The 8,377-nt window shown below is 34.1% G+C and overlaps 1 protein-coding gene across 2 annotated transcripts in view; it reads right to left on the bottom strand.

Moving 5' to 3' along the window:
* Nucleotides 1-5,482: 5,482 nt before the first annotated feature.
* LOC117173128 (uridine diphosphate glucose pyrophosphatase NUDT14-like) overlaps nt 5,483-8,377 on the bottom strand; it is a 33,445-nt gene continuing 30,550 nt past the window's right edge. Inside the window, exons 4-5 of one of the 2 annotated variants that reach the window (XR_004467114.1) lie at nt 5,983-6,136; nt 5,483-5,781 (exon numbers count right to left, since the gene is read on the bottom strand). The gene's annotated coding sequence lies outside the window, so the exon portion shown is untranslated. The remainder of the gene's footprint in view (nt 5,782-5,982; nt 6,137-8,377) is intronic. The other variant, XR_004467115.1, reaches the window with a different exon arrangement.

Here is an 8,377-nt window from a genome sequence, read left to right as displayed (position 1 = left end):
TGATTTGAATGCACCATTGACATTGCCAGAATGTTATTTATACTTCGTTCATAATTTTATGGAAACATTGACAAAGAGTATCACATTACTGGAGGCCAAAAATGTGATAAGCACAGATGTTCATGAGACTATGGTTCAGTTGAGAGATAATATTCAAGCAAGACTCAATGACGGATACTATGGCAGTCGAGTTAAAAACTCTTTAAAACACCTTGATCAAGGAAAAATAAATAAATTCGAAAAAGAAGCTAACAATGTATATCAAAGAACCCTGCAATATCTGCAAAACTGGTACGACTATGAGAAGAGCCCATTTCAATACTTCTCAATAATTAACCTAAAAAGCAAAACAGCAAAATTTGAAGACATATTGCAAGCAGCAAAGTCCGTGGCAGTTACAGTAGATGAAGAAAAACTCTATAATGAAGTTGTTCTACTCGTGTCTGTATTTCCCAAAATTTCTAAACTGGAGTTACGTTTGGACCTTAAGTGGGTCGAAGTATATAAAGACTGTGATGCATTCAAGGAGCTCCCGAAAATCGTTGGAAAAATTCTTTCGATTCCTGTAAGCAATGCATTTGTCGAGAGAATATTTTCTCTAATGGGCAATCTGTGGACTGATGAGAGAAACCGATTAGGAGTCAACATGGTTCGAGCTGAATTGTTGACGAAATTGAATTTTAACATGAGTTGTGAGGAGTTTGAACAATTCATGTCGGAGCCACAGCAACTCAAATTACTTAGAAAAGTCATTTCCCAGGAGAAGTACTCATGGAAAAACGCCGAAAAGGTGAGAAAAATAGTATCAAATATACATATTTGATTTGTTTAATGTCAAAAAAAAATACATCTTTCTTGTATCGAATTCACATTAAAGATGATAGAGCTTTTGTCTAGATACAATAGAATAATACATTATCTATTACACTTTCTGACCAATACACTCTAATTACACAAATGTTGAAAAGATATGTAGTTTGAATTTTTTTTTTACTTTGAGGCAATTTAGAGACTCATACAAAAAGTATAGTATTTTCGCTTGTTTAAGAGTCGAAGTAGATAATACATGAATGTTTGCTTTGATAACTAAGGATTAAAAATATTTTAAAACATTTTTCTTATTAGGTACTGTATTTTATCGGGCAAAATGTATGTTCAGGCTACACTTTAATAACTCTTGCTGTTTTATTGATTTATTCAATTAGGCAGAAGATGAAAAATCGATGTAAATCCAGTATCTCCAGTACCAAATGATGAGACGTTGAAGATTATTATTAATTATTATTATAAGTATTATGAAACAATACACTACAGGAATATATGATTGGCAATACATTATATAATTATAATATTTGTATTATTAATAAATATTGTATAAAACTACGGCAAATCTTCTGAAAAATATTTGTTGAAATTTTTTCAAAGTTCCTTTTTTTTGCCTTGAACCCCCCACCCCTCGCCCTCCTTCCCACCGGTCAACACTTATCTCCGGGTCGAGCTACTCACCGAGTTGGTAACCCTATTTGCGAGGCATATAATACGTTAGGTTTTATTGTAGGTTGGTACCGAGGTGAAAGAAGAGCAATAAAGTTTGCAGTGCCGAGAATTTGGAGGGAACCCAGTGATCATCACACAGACTTTTATTTTGCATTGTGAATTCACTCAAAGGTAAACATTCAAAGAAAACATATTATCCTGATCTACCATCGACATCCGCTGCAATACCAAATACAGAAAAAAATCCTGTACCTGCTCCGCCTGTGTTGGAAAATCAACTACTCTCTCAAGGTAGTGATCAATCACAGAGTTCATCTGTATTCGTACATTCCGAATTCGTTCTTGAATCTGAACCAAAAATACCATACCTCATCAACTCTAAAGATCTTAGTGACTTAATAAGAGACTTAAATCTATCAAAAAGTAAAGCAGATTTGTTAGCATCGCGGTTAAAACAATGGAATTTACTTAATTCTGACGTTCGAATATCCCATCAAAGAAAATGTCATGGAGAATTTTCTTGTTTCAACAAAAAGTTTAAAAGCTGTTCTACTACACAATGGGAAAAAATTTCTATCTATTCCACTGGCACATTCCGTACATCTCAAAGAAAATTATAACAGTATTAAAATGCTATTAACTGCAATTAAATATATGGAATATAAGTGGGAAGTTATTGGAGACGTCAAGATGGTGTTTTTTGACTGCAATGCAAAATGGATATACTAAATACTCCTGTTACCTTGCCTATTGGATAGTAGAAATGATGCCGCTCACTACCGCCAAAAACATTGGCCTGTACGTACTGAGTACGAAGTGGGAAAATGCAATATTAAATGAGAAGCAATTGTCGATCCTAAAACTATATAATGGCGCCATTGCATATTAAATTGGGTCTTATTAAACAATTTGTAAAGGCTCTTAATCATGATTCTGAAGCTTTCAAACATTTGAAGGATTTTTTTTCCGAAGCTTTCAGAGGCAAAAATTAAAGCTGGAATCTTTGTAGGCCCTCAAATAAATAAAATTATGAATTGTGATATTTTCCGGCAGTTACTCAGCAATGAAGAGGAGCCTGGAACTGTTTCAAGGCAGTAGTTCATGGTTTTTTTGGAAACCATAGAGCTGAAAATTATGACGAGCTAATCACTGACATGATTATGAATTTTTCCATCATCGGATATAGAATGTCTCTAAAGATGCACATGTTACATGCTCATTTAGATAAATTTAAAGATAATATGAGAGCTTATTCGGAAGAACAAGGGGAACGCTTCCATCAAGATATAATTCAATTTGAGAAACGTTACCAAGGCCAGTATACTGAAAGCATCATGGGGGACTATATTTGGAGGTAAATAAGAGAAACTTCTACTGAGCATGACAGGAAAAGTGTGTCCATTTTTTATGTATTTTCATTGATTTGAATTTTCCATTTTTTACACATAAAAGCTAATTCAGAACTACTTTTCGTTTTTATTCTTATTTCTATGTATATAAGCAATAAAAATAACGTATGTATAACTCGTACAATTTTGCGTCTTCCCTCTAGTTTTGTCTAAAGTGTACATTTTTGTCTGCTTCCTCAGAATTTATGAGATGCTTTCAGACGAAACATTTTCGAATCAATAATTTATGAAATTATATCGACTGTGAGACCACAGCAGCACAAATCAATATAATTTAATTTCATCTCTGTAATGAATAACGCTATCGTTATCCCTACCCCATTCATCGAGTATCTAAGACTGTGACTCATTCATATAACGAAAGACGGAAGACGTTATCGTTATGATAACGATATCACTGCGATAGCGTACCCTATCTATCTAGTATATAAAGCGGCCGCCCGTTTATGCGAGTTAGTCGTATTCATAGTCTTAACTTGTACCCTTTTACCATTGATAAAATAAAGTTAGTCGTACCGAGTGAATCGGCGCGTTATATTTAACAAATACTTCTTTGCCTCTTTTCGGCATCACATCTCAATAAAAATAAAAATTATACATACATGATGTCATGAAAATGTCTGCCAAGTCTGGTCCTATGTTTGCTTCTTAGCTTGACCCTACGTTCGGATTTAAGATGTTAATTAACAGCACTATAACCGGAGCGCTTTCAAATAGGACAAGAAAAAGAACAGTTGAATTGAGGTTATCAATTCAACCAACTTTAAAAAAATCTAGAAAACGTTTTAGAGCATAAAAGCCCAAAGAAAAATACATTATTTGATGCTCATATCTGACGGGTTGACATCTTTAGACTTCTCCCACTCAAATTTGGGCTATATATGCAGTGTTTTGGCCCAGCGCAGTTTAGAAACTTTGCACCTATCTAGGGGCGACCCAATAACCACGAAAAGTGAGAAAACTATAGTTAAAATTGGTGAATTGAGTAGCCACTATATTACGCAAAACTCTTGTTTCCCGAAACAAGCAAGCAGCGCAGGATAGCATTAGCAAGGCAGCTTCCCTTGCCCGTTTCCAGCTAAGAAGAGAAGGAAGTCCACGGTCTTTCACTCAACTCATCGAAAAAGAGGAGCTTAGCTGTAAGCATTATACTTTAAAAAAAATTCAAAGGTTATAAACTACGGTTTCGTTATAATTCTTTCTTAACCTCGTTGCACAGGGAGGACCTATCAAGACAAAATCGGCAAGCTAAAATTTCGGCATAGTCAAGATAAAAGCGTCAAGGTAAAGTTTAACGATCAGAATAGGAATTCAGTTCCCACTTATGCTTTTCAAACTCCACATAACTCACTCAGGAAGGAAAAAGAATAATAATAATTGAATAATTGAATAGAACTCCGAAGTTCGAGCCAAGGAATTGGTGTATTGGTTAGGAATGGATAACGACGTGATCAAATACGTCAAATCTTGTCCGATTTGTCAGTTACAAAAAACGAGTAGGATCACGAACTAAGCCAGCTCATTATAAGGTGTCTAATGTGACCCTAAACTCTGTGCTTTTAAAGCACGTTTACCAAAAGGTCACGATGATTATATATTCAATGTGACAGGAATCACCTTAAAATACAAAAACTCACAATTCATAAACTTCAACCCTATTTGTGATCTTGTGTCAGCTAAAAACCCTGATATTGCGAGAAATTAGATAATTAAAATGAGATAAGAAAAATATCAAGAAGTTTTTTCAAATAGATATATCTGAATGGAACAAATTTAAAATTCAAATTTAATACATTAGCTCACACATCACTCGCCTACATCGAATGATCTTTCAAAATGTATATGAGCCGAGTAAATACACTAGATAGCTACTGTAAAATATTCATTAGAATAGTCGCATGACTTGCACCAAAATATTGATATAAATCAGTATTTAACATGGCAGAATCGAATAATTTAAGAATTTATGTAAAGCGCTTCCAGACTTTGGAATATTACGCTAAATGTAAATTAGGATATTCGTATGACACACGCCGAAATATCAATATGCGACATTGAACAGGTTATTACTTGTCAAGATCTTCGGCAAATAAAAATCTTTTATAAAGCAGCGTATCAGAAGAAATAGGGGGCATGATAATATAAAACCTCAAAGCTTGAAACGGCTCTTAGTGGCCCTAAACTAGTTCCCTTAGTGATGCCAATTTAAAGAGTATAATCACATTTTTTGTAATATAATAAATAACATACATGTATATTGGATTTACTGACTTTTGCTTCTCCCTTAGAGGAACTCCTTCAGACCTTAACATAAAAGGAAATGTTTGGATGATGAGGGTATGTTACGTTTAACGTAAGATTGTAAACAAACTAATGCGTAATTTGGTCATTTTCTACCGAAAAAATGTCGTTTTTTCAATGTACGCATATGTTCTACAATCTATATTATCTATGTTAAATTCAGACAAACAAATTTTCTGAAAAAATGATTTTTTCGTCAAAAATTGTGCGAATTATGCATTTGTTTCTGTTTTTCTAAAACAATATTAAGAAATTTCTGCACGATTTTTAACCGAAACACCGTTCATGTACTATATTGTATGAACACTACGCTGGCTCCATACATTTTTTGGGGATTACGCAAAAAAAACAGAGCGGCTGATTTGATATTATTGACCCGGGTTGATTAAAAATATTTTTACCTGAACGAATAGATTGTTCTTCTCTGCTTTGTCTCAGCTCATCTCCATTAAAGTCTTTAATTGATTGCAGGGCCTTCACATTAAGATTGATAACGATTTTGGCCTTGAAAGAGTATGAAAAGTCGTAAAACGTGGTATCAAATTTTTTGACTCGAGCGTAATTAATCCTGTAGCTGTAAAAACTACACTTTAAAAAATATTTTGTGATATTATAAAGCAAAATAATTACTTGAAACAAACTGCCGAAAATCGAAGCTCAAAGTAAGTTACATAAGCAACGAAAGGCCATTGAGCTCGGACCAAGGAATTATGTACCACATTCCATGATGCGGGGGTTAATTTTTTTACAGATTGTAATAATCAAGAAAGGTTACCTGGGGGGCAGGTTTCATGTGGGTTTCCAAACATGGCTTTGGTAAAAGTGCAGATAACGGTCTTGTTTTTTACTTCGTTTTTACCAGTTAACATTTACACAAGTATGTCGACAAAGCTGATTAAAAGTAATGTTTCCAGTTACACCCACGAAATCTGTGAATGCAAAAGACAGTACATGAGGAAGTTCCTTCTAATGTTCCTTTTAAGACAAGGGACTAGTCACTGAGAAATCTCAGATTGCTGCGCTGGAAATCTTAGGAGAACTCTTTGAGGAACTCTTAGATTTCTTGGAAATCTTTCGCCAAGCGTGGAGCATTCACACCACGAAGCATTCACAGATTCAAACATTCGCGATGAACACGCTGCCTTGGAGAGTCGAAATAACGGCCGAATCCATCCGAACGCCGCTAATATTAGCCGAGTCTGAAATCTCAAGAGACATGAACTCTAGAAGTTCTCTGGATGTTTTAGAAATCTCGGCAATCCCAGAATCTCAAAGAAATCTTAGGACTCTCTATGCGAATTCGATTGAGACTGCGACATTCGTAGTTTTAAGATTTCCAGATTTCTCAGTGACTAGTCCCTCGTTTTAAGATAAAATTTTAATTGATCCGGGTTTTAAATTTGACTGATTTTAATAATATATATTATGCGACAAGGGGGAGAAGAGGGATTTTATTATCAGGTAATAAAAACCTACACAAGTAAATAAAGTCCTTCTCTCCCATGATTTATACGATATTTCATATAAAAAATGCATGGATATGGTCGTGTTTTTAATACCTATAGAGCCGGTCTTATGTGCCGCTTTTTAAGGTCATAGGTATGTAATGGCCATGTATATCTACGCCGTCAAAAATTGTTACGTCATATATATGTATGTATATATATATCGCCAGTGCTTATGAAAAAAAACATACAAAATAAAGCTTGCTTTATTTTGTAAATGCTGAGAAAAATCCGGATTCCTATAAGCCCCGTGAAAATAAACCTTACTCATGAAAAGACCGTGAAAAAAGACCGTATTCGTTAAAACTTTCAATTAAACAGTTTTATTCCAAGAAAAAAAGTATGATCATTATTTTGCCGTGAAAAAGTGTTATAGGTGGACCATGCAAAAAACTATAAATAAATATCAAGTTAAAATCGTGTGTTTTACGCTGCCATACTGTGGTCAAAAATCGGAAAAAGGTGGCCAAAATTAGAAAATGTTCATAAAATGGGTCAAATTCGATTAATTACGTGTTTTTGAGGTCGCTGATTACGAATCCGAAATCACAAATTCCAAAAACAAAATGGCGGATCCAATATGGTGGACGAGTATGCTAAATAAACGTTCAATTCTTTTCAAAACTGGTATAACGGGGTTTTGAAGGTTGCTGATTACGAATCTAATCTCAAAAATCACGAAAACAAAATAGAGGATACAATATGGTAAACGAGTATGCTAAATAAACTTTTGATTCTTTTCAAAATTCGTATGACGGGGTTTTTAGGGCCGCTGATTGCGAAACTGCATTTAGAAATGATAAATATTCAAATTCTAGATGGTGGATTCAAGATGCCGGTTCCAAAATTTTGAAAAAAGGGATATACAAGCTTGAAAATCTATACTCGGGGTTTTTGGAGACGCTGCTTACGGATTTTAAGTTACTAAATTAAAATTAAAAGATCAAATTTAGTTTAAATTGATACGTAAATATTCGAAAACGTAGATGAAATTTCAAATATTTTGATTTCAATAATGTAAGCACTTATGGAATTTCGCTACGTAAATTTTAACAATTTCAACAACATTTCAAACATAATTTATGTGTCAGTGTTGGCCATATGAAATTATTTTTAAGAACCACGAGAATCTAATCGTAGATCAGCGATCGTAATCAGCGACCCCAAAAATCGCTGAGTATAGATTTTGAAGCTCGCACATATATTTTTTCAAAATTTTGAAACCGCTATCTTGTATCTGCTATCTTGAATTTGAATATTTCCACATTCTGACTTCAAATTCGTAATCAGCGATCCCAAAAAACCCAGAGTAAAAAGTTTCAAGCTCATATATCTCTTTACTTAAAAAATTGAAATCGCCATCTTGAATCCGCCCTTTTAGATTAAAAATTTCAAAATTCTATTTGCAGATTCATAATCAGCGACCCCAAAAAACCCCCAAGTTTATATTTTCAAGCTGATATAACTCTTTTTTCGACATTTTGAAATCACCATCTTGAATCCGCCATCTTAAGGGCATGTGACACAGCTAAATACCTATATTACCGACCACAGTTTTTCAGATCACTGAATGTTTTTTTGAACCTAAGAACTTTTTTTGTAAGTAAAATATCGAGCTGAAACTTCGGGAAATGTATTAGAGTGCAATAAAGTACGTTTAGGTAC

Source organism: Belonocnema kinseyi, chromosome 5, assembly GCF_010883055.1.
Source record: "Belonocnema kinseyi isolate 2016_QV_RU_SX_M_011 chromosome 5, B_treatae_v1, whole genome shotgun sequence".
NCBI lineage: Eukaryota > Metazoa > Arthropoda > Insecta > Hymenoptera > Cynipidae > Belonocnema > Belonocnema kinseyi.
This window is presented reverse-complemented; position numbering and strand designations above follow the sequence as displayed.